This window comes from Patagioenas fasciata, chromosome 6 (genome assembly GCF_037038585.1).
Source record: "Patagioenas fasciata isolate bPatFas1 chromosome 6, bPatFas1.hap1, whole genome shotgun sequence".
In the NCBI taxonomy this organism is placed as follows: Eukaryota; Metazoa; Chordata; class Aves; order Columbiformes; family Columbidae; genus Patagioenas; species Patagioenas fasciata.
In genome coordinates this window covers 5,284,635-5,303,480 of record NC_092525.1, presented here as the reverse complement: position 1 = coordinate 5,303,480, position 18,846 = coordinate 5,284,635, and the positions used below count along the sequence as shown (strand labels likewise).

General features: G+C 47.7%; 1 long non-coding RNA gene across 2 annotated transcripts; it reads left to right on the top strand.

The window, feature by feature from the left end:
- The first annotated feature begins 6,197 nt into the window (after positions 1-6,197).
- Positions 6,198-9,619, top strand: LOC139828187 (uncharacterized). Of its 2 annotated transcripts, XR_011739550.1 has the most exons (5): positions 6,198-6,302; positions 7,321-7,746; positions 8,294-8,398; positions 8,484-8,612; positions 8,958-9,618. It is a non-coding gene; the product is annotated as an uncharacterized lncRNA (long non-coding RNA). The 2 variants fall into 2 exon arrangements; XR_011739549.1 differs by having other exon boundaries at positions 8,484-9,619.
- Positions 9,620-18,846: the final 9,227 nt, after the last annotated feature.

Genomic DNA, 18,846 nt, shown 5'->3' with positions numbered 1-18,846 from the left:
AGAGGAAAGCGGAACGCATGCTGGATTAGAGGAGCGATCCCCCGAGTGCCCAGCGCGCCGTAATAAAAGTGCCTGCTTTTTAACACTTTCAAAACAGTGTTAGAGAGTCTGTTTGCCGACTTTTCGGTATCGTTTTCTGGCGACGAGGATGGGATAATCTGCCTGACCTCCCGTGGACCCCAGGATCTCTGGGACCTTGTGCCGGCACCGGGGAATTCCCGGAAGGGATCACGGATCCTCGGGCCAGCTCGAGACGTGGGTAAAACCCCATCAATGAGATAAGGCACTTTCATAGTCTGGTTTGTTTGCAGGCTGCCTGCGCGAGACGTGGGCAACACCAGCGCGTTGGGTCTGCGCATTTTGGTAAATTGGGTAAATTAAAAAGAAATAAAAAACTAAAGAGGAAAATGAGAAAACAATAAATAAAAGAGAAAAACAAGGGAACAGTAATTTGATAAAGGTACCTTTAGTGATTTTGCTGTTTGTGCCTTAGCAATTGTATAATTGTTTGTGTCTTTAGTGATTTGTTGTTACTTGTGTCTTGGGTGATTTTATAGTCCAATACTTACGGTTAACCAATTGTTTGTTATTGTGATTGTGAAATAGGTAGTGGACAAGGGACAGGAGGGATTCGAAAGAAGTCCCCCCCGGCTGTATTTTGTGACATTGGAAAAGGATCGTTTGACTCCCTGGGGAAAGCTACCAGGGGGAATCTGATTGAATATTGTAATTAATGGTGGCCACTGTAAAGAATATTAATATGCTGCACAGGTCTGGGTGGGTATACCTTGAGATGTGTAGTATAGCAATGCACTACATGTAATATATAGTAAGATATATGTTTTAAATCATATATTGTCTATTATATAATGCATATTACACAATACAAAATGTTACATACGCATTGTATTTGAAAAAGGACAATCAGGGAAAGAAATTGAAACCAGTAAAAGGTTTGTTGACGAACAGATATTGGTGTAGAATACACAGAGAACATTAGATCAGGATTGTCCCTTGGTGAATGCAGGGTGGCATCCTGATGTCCTTATATCGGGGGACAGGCTGAATTGGTATGGACAGTGCATTTTATACGGGATTGGACACGCTGTGCCTAAAGCTGTAAATACGCCAAAGCCTTCTGAGATAAAACAGGATCGTCTGTGCCTCATTTGCTACACCCCTTTACCTGTTTCCCAAATTGATTTAGACTGTATTTACCATTGTAAAAATAGAGCTTTCCCCCTTTAATTTTTGTCATGTATTGTAATTCATAGAGATATTGGAGCCCGTCCTACCTAAACTGTAGAAAAGACAGCAGCCATGTGTATTTTTAAATAAAGATTAAATCAAGTCTGCTAGCTCATTATCTTTAAGCGTTCTACTGTGATCACCTCCCTCCCAAGGTTTTGTGTCTATTGTATCAGGGCCTGACACCCACGGCCACAGTGGATGAATCACCATGGGCACAGCACCAGGACCCGCTTGTTGGTGTCCAGGGTATCCACTCCAGCAGACACTGTCAGTAAAAGAGCACATCATGGAACTGGAGAACCATCTAATTGTGTCATTATACACATTCACTGCTCTTTTTTCTGCTTTATACCCCTGGTAGCTTTTTAAAATGGCACAGTTTGAAAAGGATTTCTGTTTTGGCCCTGCACACGGAGGCTGATTTTCCTTTTCTAGGGCCTTCCACCCGGTTCACCGCACCCGTGTGATCACTGCGCTGCACGTGGGCAAAATCAGCTGTGCCCTGTGTTTCTCCCGTAAAATAGTAAGAACGCTAATACAATCGTGCCAGGAACTACCTTCACTGTGAATATTTGAAGGAACCCACTGCTAATGTATTGTTAATGGGTACTTGCATTGGGGATTAGATGCAACAAAAATCCATACTTTCTTTTATCCTTTGCTGTACAGGAGGTGGTTGAACTTTTCTATAGCAGATTCAATCACCTGTTGTAAAGCGAGATGGTTGTCTCCTGTGAGGAAGCAGGGTAGATTTACCCATGCTCTATAAGCACCATGGATGAGCTATATAGAGTAACAGCTTAAAAACAAACCAACCGACAACAAGAAGCTAACGATCAAAACAACAAAAGGAAAAAAACCCCAAACAAACCAACCCAAAAGCGCAGAGGCTCCTGAACGCCCCCTCTCAGTGCTGTGATGTCCGTTTCCAGGGAGCCCGTGGGGTGTCCCCACAACCGCAGACACAGGTGACCCGGCTGGGTGGTGCCAGCAGAGAACAGTTGGTGTGACCCAGCCCGCTGCGCTGCCCTGGGAAAGCCGGGGACAAAGGGCCGGGCCGGGGCATGGGGAGGTTGGTTCCAGCTCACGGATCAGCTCACAGCGACTGCGGAAACAGCCCCGAGCCGGGACGGGCCCGGCCGTGTGCTCCTGTCCCCCGCCGCGGGGGTCCTGGCTCTGGACATCGTTGCACAGGATCGTTTGAGAACCGTTCCTGAAGGATGCGCAGCGCCCAGAGCAGCAGCGCCTGCCCGGCTGCTGCTCAGCCGAGGGTAAGGGCTGGAACTGACCCTGTAGCAGCAGCAGAGCTGCCACAGCTGCGGGCGAGCCGAGTTACTGCTGCAGACAAGACACGGGGCACAGGGAGAGGCAATGTATTTTATTAGGACAGAAGGCATCTTTAGGAAAAAAACACATTTTAGCAATGTCGGGCTATTATCTTTTATCAGTGTGTCTGCCATGTGCGCGGCTCTGGGAAAGCGCGTTCGGGGAGCTCAGGCTGCCCACGGGTCAAGAAAAAGCGCCCGCGCTGCGGGGCCCGGGGGGCGCTGCGTGACCGCGCTCGGTGCTGCCGTCTGGTGGCCACCGCCCGGAACTGCAGCTGGGGAGCGGCGCCCGGTGCCCGTGCCGCGGGTAAGAGGGGGACTCTGCCACTGCGGGCGGCGTCCTGCCCGTCAGAAAGGGGGGGGCAGCGGTCGGACGAGCAGCCGGGAAAAAACGAGGCCCCCGGCTCTCCCGGGGAGGCCCCGCTGCGAGGGGAACGGGCGAGGCGGCGGCAGGAGGCGGCGGCGTCTCCTCGGTCCCGGGCACAGGGGAGAGAAACCTGCCAGCCGGAGCTCCTTAGGGCTCTCTCTGTTCACAATGAATTTAAGGGTAGGTGACCACCCGCCCCCCTTGTCAGCGTAAAGCAAAGGAGCGCGGTTTGTTGTTTCCTTTCAAACGCGGCTGCTGGAAGCCGCGCGGGCAAAGGGCGTGGGGGTCCCGGCAGGGCGGAGAGCAGACGGGTGAGGGTGCAGAGCGGGCCAATCAGATGGCGCGGGAAGGCTGGGGGGGGGGGGGGGGCGGATCGCTGATAGGCTGCCAAGGCACGTCAATTGCCATTCTGTCCGCCACTCAGATTGCCGGAGGGGCGGGTGTCGGAGGCTCCGTACTGCGCATGAGCAAACTGCGAGTACTGATGGGCCGAGAGAATGGTGATTGACTGGTTCTCGGCAGCCAATCGTGTTGCGGAAGGGAGCGGGTGCTGCTGCCTCCCTACTGTGCATGCCCAAACTGCGAGCGCTGATAGGCGGAGAAAATGGTGATTGACGTGCCTAGGCAGGCTATCATTTTGCCGGAGGGGCGGAGCATCCAATAGAGGGACAGTGTGGGGGGGTGGAAAGCAGCCAATCAGCGCGGGTCCTGGCGAGCGGGTCCGTGGTGTCTCGGGGTGGGTACCGGGAATTAACGGGAACGGGGGTCGGGGCGGTTGCGGAGCGGTTGCTGCAACCGGCGCCCGGGGACCTGGAGGTAGGCGGCTCAGGGCAGCCCTTCGTGAGGTCCCCGGAGGCGGCAGAAAGGCAGAGGGGAAGGAGGCGACAGCCGGGAGCCTCCCGCCGCGGGACGGTGGGAGAGTGCGAGGGGAACGGAGCGGCGAAAGAGGCGGCAGGTGACTGCGTCCGCGGCGAGGGTGACCGTGCCGTTGGAACGGGGGGAGTGGGATGGGCCGGCGCGGTGAGGAGGCGTTCGGTTCGGTTTCCCCGCTGCCCTTACGGCCGAGCTGGCGAAGCTGGTGGGAGCGAAGGCGCGGTTGCAGGCTCGGTGGCGTGGCGGGTCGGGCGCCGCTTCGCCGGGAGCTCGGGGCGAGGCCCGGCGGGTTCTGTGTCCTGTACGTGCGGCTTTCGTTCCGCGGCTCTCTGTGTGCTTTTTTGTTTTGTCGCGTTTGTTTTCTGGGGTTTATTTTGCGGGGTTCCCGCGAAACGCGGCACGACCGCTCGCCCGGGACTGCCGCGGCGGTCTCAGTGCTGCCGCCCTGTGGCGAAACTCGGGTACTGCAGCCCACGGCCGGGGGAAGAGGCGCCGTTTGACCCGAAGCGGTCAGAAGTGCCAGAAACCAACGCCAGAACCGGCAGGAGCTGCGGCTTCGCAGTTCTGTCAGCATTGATCTTAGGACTCTGATTTTGATGCTAGTCGTTTTTACTTACATTACGCTACAGTGTTCTGTTTGGTACTGCTAGTGGGTAACAAATAATTGTGCTGTACCACAACGCGAGATGATAATATTTCGTAGATTTATACTGCCAAAGAGTTTGCAAGTATATTGAAAAGGGGGGAATTCAAGAGAAGCTACCAAGTTAATGTATATTGCGATGAAGTTATAGAAGATGTACCCTTCATTAACCGGTTCACGTGGGGTAAATGCTTTCTGACCGCCTGCACGATGAGGGGATGTTTTTCACGTTTTAGATCCTTCTGCACGACAAGAGGGAGACAGAAGATTTAATAACACATTGTTTAGAAGCTGAGAGCTTAGTTTATATTTAACTAATAGATGTGTTGTGAGTGAGAAACTAAACATTTATAAGTAACTTCATCAATTATTTCTTAGGCTAGATATATTGTATGTTCAAAATTTAAAACAATTGTAATTAATATGTAGCAGCTGTGTGACTATAAGCAATGCAAGAGTATCCAGTCGTGGGAGCACTTACAGAGGACGACCCCCAGAGCTCCCCAGTGCAGATGAAAGAAACATTGCCTGCTTAACGGTGTAATTGACTCTGCTGTCAAACTTATTTCTCCGTTTCAGTACGAGCCCATCCCGTGGCCTCACAGGGCTGTGTCCTGTGGCGGTGCTGTGGGGAAGGGGCGAGATGCTTTCCTGCACCGGTGGATGTGTTTGCTTTTATGCTGAGCGTGTCCTAAACGGTGTCAGTTTGTCTTAATGCTGTCTGGCGTTGCTGCAGTTGCTCTGGTTTTTTGAGGATGCCTTGTGTTTTGAGGTGGCCCGTTTCCCTCGAATCCTCCGTTAGCTCAGCTGCTCTCCTGTCCCTTCTTCTGACTAATTCCTCTGCTTTCTCCTGCTCTACTTTTTTCAGAGGCTGAACTCTAATTTGGAATTTCTGTGTTTCTGAGGGGGAGCTGTGAACGCCCGATGCTCAGCAGACCCCCCAGCCCAGGCGGGGAATGGAACCTGGGGAGCAGCGCCCAGGTGGGAGACACGGCGCCGTCCTCCGTCCTCAGCGTGCGGCAGAGGAGCAGGAGGCGACAGCCGGCCGGGGGCAGACGCCGGGTGCGTCCCCAGCTCGCCAGAGCTCCCGCCGAGCCTCCTCCCGCGGCCCCGCTCGCCCCGTGCAGCCGCCCCCAGCTCCGGCAGCTCCTGCGAACCCGTCCCGTGTTCCTGGGCCGCTCCCAAGCCCCGTTGTGAAGGCAGCAAGCCGGCCCTCGGCACCTCTCCGGTGGCCCCTGCGGAAGGAGCAGGCTGGGGCAGGGGTGAGCTACGGTGCTAACGGCCGCTGCTTCTTCTCTCCCTCTCCCAGAGGCCGCGCTGAGGATGTGGCCGTTCACTCCCAGCCCGGGGGATGCCGTTGGCTGCGCCCGCCTCGGGCTGGCGAGGCTCGTCTGGCAGCGTGGCGGGAGAAGGGACAGGGGAGCACGTCCCGTGCGTGGACGGGGGCTGCTGCTGCTGGAGCCAGAGAGGTTGGGGAGAGGTAAAGAGGAAGAAATGCGGGGCCGTCGGCCCAATGTCCGCTTCCTGCAGCGGGCGAGAGAGCGAGCCCCTCTCTCCGGGTGGCGAAGGCTCCCTCTGCGCGGCGTGCGGCGGGCCGGGGGCCAACGTGCGCGGCAGGGTCCGTGCGCGTATCCTGGAGCGGGACGGCTGCCTGGCGAGCGAGCCAGCGAGGCTCCATGTCCCCGAAGCCTCGTCTCGTAGGAGCCCTGACACCCCACCGTGTTCTCCTAGGCTGAGGACGGCCGAGCGCCCCGAGTTACCGGAGAGGAAGGGAGGAGAGAAGGAGACGGGAGCGTCTGAGCTGTTAGAAGCCTCCTGGCAGCCACCGAAAGCGAGAGCCGCTGTGAGTCCCTGGCCCTCGGGGCCTCGTCCCCGGCTTGTGTGTCCTGGTGCCTCCCTGCCCCTCCTTGGTGGTGGTTTTGGTTTATTATTATTATTTTAAAATTTTGCTTCCCTATACCTCTCCTTTTCTCTCTATTTTTGTGTCCTGCTCCATCTTCTATAGCTGTTTTTCCCTTTTCCATATCTTTGTCTTGATCTGCATCAGTCTCTTTTTTTCCCCACAGTTTCTCTGGCCTGTTCCCTGCTGTTCTTTTCTTCTCAGTACCTGTACGTGCAGCTCTTATCTCCCACCTTCCTATCTCTCTTCTTCCTGCCTTGCCCTTCTCTCTCTATTCGTTTGTCTTGCTCACTGTTGCTGGCGTTTTTTGTTCAGCATCTCAGCGTTCCATTCCTCCTTCCTGTTCATCTCTTATTCTTTCTGACCTTTAATGCTGCTCCCTGTCCCATTGTTTCTCGCTGTATCCCTGTGTCCTGCTCCCTACCCACAGTCATATTCTTCCCTGTCCTGTTGGCCATCCCAGGTTTCTTCCTCCATCTCCATCCTCGCCCCATCTCTTGGTCCTGCTCCCTACCCACCCCGGTTCCTGTTTCTCTGCCCTTCTTCTTGTCTTACTCCTGGTTTCTCTGTCTTCTTCCCTCTTTGTTTTTGTTTCTCTGTCGCTCTGCCCTGCTCCCTGTCACTGCGTTTCCTCCTTCCTGTCTCTGTCCCGCAGCCCGGCGCCCACTTCTCCTTTGTCTGTCTCTCCCACTGCCCATTCTAGGATTTTTCCCACCGTCTCTGTCTCCTGCTCCTTGTCTCTCATTTTGGCCTCTTCTTCCCTTTGCCCTGCTCCCTGGCCCTTTTGCCCCTCTCTCTGTGTCACCTTGTCTTGCTCCCTGTCCCTATCTTTCTCTGGCAAGCTTACCCTCCTTTTCAAAGGAATCACAAAATCACTTTGTTGGAAAAGATAACTGCAATTTAAAATATCTTTACCCTTTGAAGAAACAGCCTGGAAAAGATAATTTTTGTTTTTTTCCAGTGGGGCGGTTCACGAGGACGGATGGGCTGCTGGGCTCTTCAATGACAGCATCCAGGGCGAGGAAGGAAATCTTGGCTATACTTGGGTGATATCTGTGTCTGTGTTCTGTGTGTATCTGGGAAAATGTGTTCTAGGGAACTCAGACTGCCAATGAGTCAAAAATGGCCTGGTTATCCAAAAAACGCAAACGCTCCAGTGGCCGTATCAACAGCTGTACTGAAGATGGTGCAAAATACTTTTTTCTCCACTCAACTGTAGCCTTCACAAGAAAAAAGGAAGTGTCAGGTTCCTCTCCAGCTTTGTTCTGAAGGGCTTTTCCTCTTTCAGCTGGATGTCTGCTGCCACCGTTTCACCGCGGTTGCCCCGTCTTCTGCTACAGAAGTACCAGACAGACAGAAGGAATCCAGAGCGGTCTGCCCGTACAAGGTACGGCTAGGACGCGTGTCTGCACTTTTCCTGAGGTACTTGTAGAGTGGACTTTAAAGTTAACATTAAGAATGCACCGACTCTCCTTCTATATTTTTAATACGAAATATTTTACCAGGAGTACTAAAAATAAGGTCTGTTCTGGAGCACGGTACACCTGTGCAGAGCTCACCTCCCTCTGGTTATTTTCTCTTCCTGAAAGCGTAATCTTCTGTTTCTGTGGGCTTACTATTGAATGATACTATGGAAATGATTTTGTACTAAAAGAGGAAAGGAGGTGTTTGTAAGAGTTCAGATGTCCAGAAGAAACAACCTGATTCAATGACAAATGCTTTGTTCTTTTTCACTCAATAGGTTTTTAAAATATCTTAGAATAGTACTCAAAAAGCTGACAGAGATACAAGCACCTGGGCAAATCGGTTTTGTTCTGCGTGTTTGCCAGGTGTTCCCAAGAAGCACTTTCAGCCTCGTAACTGGTGGCGGTGAGTCCATGTGTGATTTGGATGAGTTATTGTTTCAATAGTGACTTTTTTCTCTTAACCTACAGTGTGTAGTTCTGACTTCAGTTGGTAAGAAATCTTCCAAAACGGCAGCATTCCTCATTCCAAGAAGCTGCATTTTATGAACCTGCCCTCCGAGTGGATCTTCCCAGGTGATGTAGTGGGCAGTGGCCTCATCAACAACAGGACTGTTCATTTTCTTTGAAACAACCAACCAAAGTCCATTTCCTTCCGCAGAGCCCAGCACAGCAGGCCTGGCAAAGGTTGGTGGCACCGCTGGGCTTCGGGTTCCCGGTTGCGACAGTCGAGCTGTCACGGTCACAGAAACGTGTTCCCCTGTGTGCTGCAGTGCAGCCAAAAGTGTTCGTGAGTCTGACGCTCCTTTTTCGTAGCCTTATGCTGCACTGCAGGAATGGGGATATTTATTTATTTTTTAAAGTAAACCCATGTCTTCTATCTCACTGATTTTCCTATCAATGAAACTTAAAGCAAATAAAATGGTCTAATTTACATGTTGACTTCCATAGTTAAGAGTAATTGTTGAGTAGGTGCAGCATATAATTTATTAGGTGTACTTAAGCAGATGGGTATTTGTTCTAAAAACTGAAAAAGAGAGGCAACTGGATGCTATGAGTGTTTCCCCAATATCTGACAGCGTGCTCTGACGTACTTTGTTTCTGTCTGGCTCTCAGTGGCGCTTTTCCCTGGCAGGTCGGGGTGTCCCTCGTGCTTGAGCCGTGCAGCTGGCCACGTGTCCCTGCTCATCGTGCCACACGCCAAGTGTGAATCGATAGCTCTGTCTAAATATACATAAATGTAATAATATGATTGTAACAATATGCCAACATCTGCAAGTCTAGAAAGATATTTGTGTCCAAAGAGAAGGCTAAACAGGTGCGTAAGTATAAATGGATATTCTAGATAATAAGTGGTGATATATATAAGCATAAACAGATATTCTGTATAAGTTTAAGCAGATATATACATGTAAATGCATACGCAAGTGTGTAGATGTCTAAGTAGATATACATTACAGTGGAAATAGATGATATATATGAATCAAATATATTCCCTAAATACATACGTATGTGTAAAAAGAGACATAGGAGTCAATGTCAGTGATGTACAAGGTTTTTAAAATGCAAAGAAATTCTGTTTATAGAAAGGATTAAAAAACTCATCCTTACCCGGAAATGTCTCTGGCGGGTGCACTTGAGGGAAAGGCCTGAGCTGCCCCCAGGGAGCAGAACGGCACCCGCACCTGGTCAGCGGTGGGAGCAGGGACTGGGGGGCTCTGTGTGCGAGCCAGACGCTTCGTTCCATAACTGCGGCAGCCGGGGAGCTGCTGCGAGCTCTCTGCTGAATGACTGACTGTGTGGTGATGGTTTTTACTACTCACAGGGCACTGGGCGAGCCCCATTTAGTTTTCTTGTAATCTAACTTAAGTAAAAGCGTACTGAATAGAATTAATCACCCGACTTACAAGGCTGTGTGTCGTCTTTGTGTTTGTGGTTTGTTTTTTTTTTTTTTTTTGAATACGCTCTCTGCTTCATGTTGCTGGGAAAACCGTGTGCTGTAAAGTTCTGCTCATATTTACCAAAAGCAGCTACAGGTTACACTGGACATCTGTGAGATCAGGTGTGGTTTGTACTTCGCAGGGAAAGAAACAGAAAACAGGAAAAGAAATAGAACGAGAATTAATAGAAGTAGAAATAATAGAAATAGATGGGGTCGAATAGAAACAGAACAGAGCAGAGCGTCGTGCCGGATATGCAAATCTCCTCGGGGCTTGGGCAGGGAGGTGAGTAGGCGGGGAGAATGCAAATTGAGATTCGAAGCCTGCAAATCAGATTGCGAGAGATAAGAGCAGGGGCGGGGCGCATGGGAACGGCAGGCGGGGCGAGGATGGGGCGGAGAAATGCAAATCAGAGGCGTGGCTACGCAAATAGGGCACTAGAGAGCTCGAACGGGCCGCCGGGAGGTTCCGCCGAGGAGGGTTCTCTGGGTGGGGTGGTTCTCTAGAGCGGATTCTCTGTTCCGCGTTGTCCCGGGTGACTCGTTTGCTGTGGGTGATCCCGGGTGGTCACCCCGGTGCAGGTCACCCCCGCACGCACGCGGACGTTCAGCCCCGGTTCCGCGCATGCGCGGTGGCGCCCCGGTGCTCCCGCGGTGCACCGGCCGCCGGGTGTCGCTGGTGCTGCCGCCCGGTGGCCACAGCGCGGTACTGCAGCCCGGCGCGGGGAGTGCGGCATCGGGCTCAAACCAGAGCTCAAGCCCTGCGCTTGTGGGACGGCCTAGTAGAGCTGGGCTTCGGTTTGGAGGAGTTTTAATGCACGTGTTAAATTCCAGAGGAAAACTTTGTCTAGTCAGTTAATTGATGCGGTTTTAGTGGCATGTATTACATGTTAATATACAAAGCAGGGTTACAGTGTTCTGTAACATGCATAGGAGGACGTATATTTAAGACAATTCTAGATGTAAACAAGCATTATGGTTCTTATTGGGATATTTTGGCATCTAAACTCTTAAATGGGGGAAAACGTGTGAAGCTCCTGCTAGAACCGCTGCAGGCTGGTGAAGAATGAATGTGGGACAGATCACGTTTAGATGCTTCACTCCTGTCACTTTCAGTCCATAAGGAAGCCAAATAACATGTTTGTGATTTATAAACGTTACTTTAATGTTCATGGTTTTTGCAGGTCACACATCCCAGGGTCTCAGCTGCTGCAGTTCACATAATGTACAGTGAACAGGAGGCGCTGGGTGTCCCCAAAGCGCGCTTCAAATCTGTAGGGTACTCTTACCTGGAACCCTCATTTGACATTTACCGTCTTTGGTTTTCTGAGTGTATTCAACTAAGTAGTAGTTTATTTTTAATGCATCATATTCAATTTATGTTAAAACACTTTCTTTCTAATCTGTGAAAGTATGCAACGTGACTCAATATGTTTGAATTGTAATTATTGGCCAGGTGACACGTAGTGGAAATAATCTTTATTATGATAGTGATGTTTTTCTCAAGGATTTTGCTAAGAAAAGCGAATTTCTCAGATTAAATGGGTAGAAGTCAGCCAATACCTTTTTCAAACAATGTGAGTTTGTCTCTACCTCTGTGACTAGTTGGAAGTATTCGGGTGTACATAATGTATACATTAAAAACAAATAAAGGCATCACTGATGTTCTGTTGTTGTGTATGGGTGTTTTTTCCTGTTGCTTCATAGTGGTCCAGACAAACTAAACAGAACACAACAGCAGAGTATGAGTCAGTGCACCTGGAGCTGGATCGTGTCATCTTGATCTTTATCACAAGAGACGTGTGATTCAATCACACTAAAAGAATATTACCAAATTGATATATGTCCACCTGTAAAATAATCGCTACATGCTTCGGTACAGTCTGTGTAGTTATGACAACATAATTTAGATAGCAGCAATTTTTAACCTGTTTTTTCCCTGGTAAATAATTTGTGAAGATAGAATGGAAGAAAAAGATTAACAAAAGTTTCACTAAATAATTGTGTTCATAAAAAAAAAAAAATAGATTTTGTTATGATTTCCATTCAATTTCTGATCTGTTTACTTTTGTTTTACAGTTATCTCAAAATTCCTGGATACAGAGCAACTACTTTCCATTTCGGCACAGGTTCCAAAGCAGGATAAGGTATGTTTCAAAATGCACCTTAGATGAGCAGTTACCTGGCTATATATAAGTGTGGCACCTATGCATGATATGGTAGGAAAAAGACTGCGCCTTACAAAGACACGGACTAATGTTGTCATAGTCTGAGAGTGTATCTTATTGTACAGCAGCAGGAGATTCTATAGGAGAACGTTAGAAACATTTGGGTTTGCTTCAATATCACGTTTATCTTAATTTATATAAACTGACTGCAAAAGCTGTTGACTTTTTCGTCACTCCCCACTCTCATTCTCTGTAAATGTTCATCCTGTTTGACAGTACCAGGATGAGAGAGGAATTTTCTTCACATCAGCATAAAAGGAAAAAGTGTTAACAGACATTTACTCTCTTATTTTTGGAGGTTAATACAATTTTTAATAGCCAAAAGAAAATTAGGCATCTTTCTTACTAGAAATTAAATACTTTCTTAGCTTTTAGGTAAGACAAATTAAGATAAATCAGTCTTTATTGTCTAGAAAGATCATTTTGAAAATGGTTCTTAAGAAGCACTCTTGACCTGGCTCGGCTGTGCTTGTAATGCAGATAAACCTGTATCGATCACTGAGTCAGCTGTGTGAACACGCGAGGTCAGCGATGAGACGTGGCTCTCGGTTCCCGTGACACAGATGCTGCACGAGCCAAGCGCAGGTTTTTCGTGCAGATGTTCCGTGTTCCCCCCGCACAGCACCGGACAGAAAACGAAGCACGTCCTGGCAGAGCATCAGCCAGAACAGTGTCTGGCAGCCCCTTCTGCGGGCGGTTCTCACCTCGGCCCGTGCTTTTCTGCTGGCCTGTGAATGCAAGGAGCAGCAATGTAGTGAAGAACTGATTCCTGTGAAGTTTTCCCAGGGTCCTGTCTTAGGGATTAAAAGAGTGCCCTGCTCTTATCTGTCACCTTCAATCACATGTCTTACCAGGTGCACCAAAATGAAATGTGGATAAAAGCGCTTATTGCTAAAAGCATAAATAGACAATAGAGCTATAAATGCTTATAACAAGATAGTTTCCTTGAAGGACAAGCAATAGTTGGTGTGTTGATGTTAAAGCTTCATCAGGAAGGCATTTTCTCCCTCAGCGCAGGTTCAGTCTGTGAGCGCGTTGTGCCCCGTGTTGCAGCCCCTGGAGCCTCAGGAGCTGGTGAACAGGGGAGGCTCCGTCACAGAGCGCCCGGGAGAGCTACTGAATGTTCTTCAGGTTCATGTTCCTTACAACCCCCTCTTTCCCCCTCAGGATTTATAGAGAATTTCACCTCTGAAGTCTTCTGGGAGCTGGAGACAGACAGAATCTTTGCCTTGAAAATCACTCCAGTGATCACTTCAGGATCTTTCAGAGAGAGATTTTGTTCATCAGACCTTGACTTGTATATTGATCTGTACGTTAACACGTGCACTACAAATATCAAACCAAGATAAACACGTGTAGCTCACTACTGGATCTGGGTTAGACCAGACACAGCAGTAACCGCTGTGCGCCTGAGGCAGCGGAACCTCAGCTTTTTTCTACCAAGCATATTGTAACCGTTCCATTATAAGTTGCATTTGTCTGCTGTACCTGAGTAGGATATTTCTGCCAATGCGTTGGAGGCTTCTGCTTGCCTGTGTTCGTGCTGGTGTGCCAGCATCCTAGGGACTTACAACTTTGTCACCTCTCCGTGTCTTCTCGCGGGCTGACTTGACTGCTTCCTCAATGACCTATCTAATGCCAGTTAAAGCAATCAGGTACAGGCTCGGTCAAGGTTGTAGTAAATGCAGAAAAATCTCTTTAATGACACATCAGAAAGCTGAATGTTTGTTGCTCCCAGCTTTCATTGCAGAGATCTGTAACACGAAGGAAAGATCAGGTGCGTGACTAAAGCTGGCTGGATGTCTTCGTGTATACAGAGGACCATGCACACCGAACTTGTAACTGCGCTGTTTCCAATCGCAACTGGCCACAATATAGCAGAGCATGTTATCAATGTTAATTCAAGAGCTAACTCTGTTGCTTTTATTAAATGCTGGATTGACCTATTCAGTGTGTTCCCCTCTCCATACAAGTTTTCATTGCAGAATGTCCCCAGCTGTCCGTGTGTGGGGAGGTGACTCCGATTCAGGTCCCCTTAGTTAGAAAAGAGTATATGGGGTACTCAAGGACCATAAACAAAAAAACCCCAACACCTTTTATTTTGCAGCTTGGCCCAATTAGCAGGAAGATTTACGCTACTTAAGCCAAATTGGTGAACAGTTTAACAGCCAAAGGGTTTACACAAAGGAGTTTTGTGGCTCTAAGCCTTAGGTTATACTGCTCATAGAGGGAGAGGAGATGAAATAAGGGTGTAGGAAAGGAAAAGAGAAGCAAAGAAGGAGAACGAAAGGCCCGTCCCCTCCCCTGTCAGCCCGCGGCCTTTGTCTGCGGGCCTCGGCTGGTGTTGGGATGTAAATCGCGATTCACCTTCTCCTGAGTGCCCCATCTGCTGCTGGACACGGTGTCCATACGGGATTGTTTTCGCTCTGAGTGACCCATCGCTGCGGGATGAGCTGTTGTTGCCATAATGTCTGAGACATAATTCTGTTGAGTCTCTGGCGCAGGAGGCAGATGGTGCTTGTCTGAAAAACCCCCAGTTTCAATCACTGCAAGTGTTCATGATTTGTTCAACATGAACGTTCTCTCATCCTAAGGGGGACTGTCAACTGGCAATCTTGGTGAGATGCGTTAACGGAGAAATCGTGTCATCGGTGAAATCAAGTGCTTCCTCTTATGAAATCTGTGTATATAAGCAAATTAAAGGTATCTGGACAAAACAAAACATCCTTAAGAGACCCTCCTGTCTCAGTCATTCTGGCCGGGGTCTGAGTGGCTGGAACATGAGGGTGGGCAGGATCAGGGCAGTGAGCAGCAGGGAACACCAAGAGTCACTCGTCCTTTCTTCTCAGGGCAGCACCGCACTGTGATCATCTGCAGTGCTCAGAATCCTGTGATTTAACAGCACAAATTCTTCTATCATGCAATAGTTCCCACATCTGGTATCTTCTCAGCCAGGAACAAGATGGGTTTAGGGAGGGGATTGCAGATGTAAAGCGTTACCCGCAGTGTGTGGAAAGAAGATGCTCAGAGCCATGAACTGGTTGAGAACTGGGGGTCCCCGGTCTGCAGTTGGTGTTTTGTCTGCTCATCAGACACTGGCGCTAAGTGCTCAAGCAAACTTTCCTTTCCACAGTCAGGCCCACCTGGGAGTTGGTTGAATGCATGAGCTGTCTTTAAAGAACACGTGAATTTATCTGATTCTCCGCTGGATTTTTTTCCCCCGTAGCTTTATGCCACCAGATTTGTTGCATTAATATGTTACTTAGAGAATTCCCTGCAGACCCACCTCTCAAGCCTCTTGTCATGTTACTTACCTGACACATTCAATGCCTATACATCTCAGTAACAGTGTGCATCTTTGTACAACACAAACATGTGCGTGTGTGTATGCACATAAAGGTATGTAATTTGGGTCAAATCTTTATTTGCTGTATGTAGGTATGATAACACAACTTGCAGAAAAACACAACCTACCAATGAAAACAAGTTTCAGTTCTGCCCATGGGTGTTTTACCCGGATGACTGTTGATTGTTCACCGTTACCCACCGGCGTCCTTTAAAACTCAAAAAGGTATTGGGACTAGATTTGTTTTTTCATAACATGTTTGTATACTTAATGTATAATACATTAATAAAGTGCACATTATACAGTAATTTAAGCAACAAAATAATTTCAGTGGAGATTTCTGGAAGTAAATGAAGGTATAACTGACGTATTTTATAGCTGCCCAATTTGTAGTTAATATGGTCAAAAATGTGCGATTACATGCAGTTATGTTGTGTGTAGATGTGCAGTTGTATACCTTGCTGATAAGTGCATCCTATTGTGGGTATTTTCATAAGAATTGATATGGGAAAATGAATCCAGGTGGTGTTTCTTCCACTCCCCCCTCCCATATTGTTGTGTTTGCTCTTCAGAAACTGTTTCTGATAATACGGCAAGTTGTTATTGTTGGTTTGAATTCCCTGTAGATCACTGAAATGAAACACACACAGCTTCATTTCAGCAGGTTTAATAGAAATGAATGGGAGATATCAGGAGACCCTGAGGGAAATGTATCACATGAACTACTTGTGAGACCATTTAAAACTATTTATTATGTGCTAACTACACTTATTTTGTCCAATTAATAGCTAATTGCACGCTTTCTTAAAGCTATCTTTCTGTTGAGTTATGGCTCCTTACAGAAATAATCCAAAGCACACTGATCCAGTGTCCTTCTTGAGTCAAAAAACCCTCACAAAGTGTGTTTTATTAAACATGACTACAAACATATAGGCATTTATCAGTAAGGGTGGCCTTCAAATTTACTGATTTTTATGGGTGAATTATCTACACAAAGTGACACAATGCATTAATTCTGTAATGCAGAATGGTTACTTTTAGTCCGTTCCTTGCGTTTCCAGCAGAACTGTCTGTTCTGTGTTGTCCTTGCTGCGGGTCGGTTGCTCTGCCGTCTGGTTCAGGAGACTCACTGAGGGTAATGTCGCATGTCAATTTTATGGACATTCTTTCTAGAAACTCTGTGGGGTTTCTATTAACGTGAGGGCCTAGGGGAATTAGAGTTGCATTTGACGTATTGATAAAACACACTTGATTCCATAGCTGTATGTTTAGTTCATTCTCTTGTGAAGCTTTCCTATGAGCTGTTGGCATTTGAGCTGTGTGTCCTGTGTCTGATAGCAGAATTTGACCTGAGATGACGGTATAAACTTGGAATTTGCTTCAAATAAATATGTGCATTTGCCTGTATCTGGCAGAGATGATTGCATTTTATGAGTAACCTCCTATCCTGATGTATGGAGTATGAACTTTATGAGCTTGCTTTGTTTCTCCAAGTTGTGTAAAGTGACAGTATGTGCTGTGCAACAGTTAAATCAGTGTCTCTTTTCAGAATAGTGTGTAAAGTATTGAACAAGACCCGTGAGCGTGTTCATTGTCTGTACAAACTCTGACACCGTGTCGGTGCTGGATTTGCTGCTCTCATTGCCCACGCCTGCACTCTGTCTGATGATGGTGAGTTTCTCCATTGATGACATGATCATGGCCAGATAAAGACCCTCCTGGTGGAGAATAACCAGGCTGTTTGGTCTGGTTCCCCAACTGCTAAGCCCACGCGACGACTTTTTTTGGTCTCCGTAGGCTTTAGGTGGGTGTCTCTGGTCTGTCATTGCTGCTTTTGTGCTGATCTTCTTTCTGTCTCCATTCACTGGAATCACATCCTCCATTCAACTGCTGCAAGTCTGCACAGCCAGTCTGTTCAAGACAGCCAGTTTAAGCGTATTCTATTCAAAAGAAAGAAGTCTTTGGACACTCTGAGTTTACAGCTCTGTTCCGAAAGGGCACAAGTTAATACAGGTGGATCAACATTATGTAAATGCCATAGGACAAAATGTGGCTACTGTTGTTTATCTGCTACAATTTCTGCAGCATTTTCAGACAATTTTAAAAGTAGACTCTTGTAAGGAATCCAGGATCTTGTGCTTACCTGCATATTGCTCATTCTGCACATTGTCTTCAATTAATGCTGACCTGAGGTATTTATCTGCAGTACAACACAGTGTAGATACTAAATCAGGTCTGGAAGCCATCTCAGGAGATGTATTAGCTCATAATTACATCAAAAATAGAAGGAATGCTACTTCCTTGTTTCCTGTGCTTATTGTAATAAGGCACATATGTGGTAGCAAGAGTTCGTGACCCCCATACTTCATATGCTTATAGCAGTGTACAAATAAGTTATTAAAATTAAACTGGCTTTCAGATCTTCTGTTTTAATTACTTTTCCAATTTGACTCTTTGTGTTTTTCTTTATCACTGGAGTCCAACCCCACTCACTGTCCCGCGACTGGGGACTCCAGACAAGGCGACACAGACGTGGGGGTGGCTGCACAGTGGAGCTCAGCGGACTTGAGAACCACTCAGCTGGTGTGAGGATCAGAGACGTACAAAGCAACTTTGCTTTTTAAATGATGAGGATGATGTGCTTTGTTTTGGAAGACATCAGATTTTGAATGTTTAAGGAAGCTGTAACTACCTCGATGTTTCCTTCTTACCGCAGTCGGATTTCTGGTTCTGTCTGTCGAGTTGTGCTCCTCTCCCGCACCAAGTGGTGATCGTGGGGCTCAGGGTGAGGGGGGGCAAGGAGGGCGGGGGTGTCCGTGGACTTGAATAAGTTTTGTTTGGGGTTTTTTAGACGCCTCTGTTGACACATTGTATAAAAACTGATTGCTGCAGTGCTAATGAATGAACAGGATGATAAGCAACAGATTTGAGAACCTGTTTGGGTTTTGGTTTATTGAAAAATTATTATTTAACTCAAAAAGCAATAAGATCTTGCAGTGGTCTTCTAATACTTACTGGTAGCTTTTTAATGTACTGGTTTGGAACTTTGAGATTATATTTGATATGAAGTGGCTGTTCCATCGTGGAATATTGCAGGAGTAAACTCTTGCATTTCAGCATTCCTGGCAGATCTGCAGCTTGATAAAGACCTGAGGCTGTTTAGTTTAATCAGACTTTTGTAGATCCCACCTTCACTGTTCAAAGCACTGGCTGTCAATGTGTTTTCTGGTGTTGTCACTTCTTTCTGAACAAAGACGACAGAGGTACACAGCTCTACTGGTATTGTCTGGTTTATTTAAACATGGAACTTTAACTTGAAAGCTTAGAGAGCTGTGGTCTGTGGTATATCTTTGTAATGTTTGTAAATTCTTATGCAGATACTCTTATGCCAACCAGCACGAACTTTTGTGAGTGTGAACTGCTGTGCAGTTAGAAAGAAGAAAGGTGTGTGAGCTAAACCAGCAGGAAGGCTGCAGCCGTGTAACCTGAGGGGTGCAAACGGCACGAAACG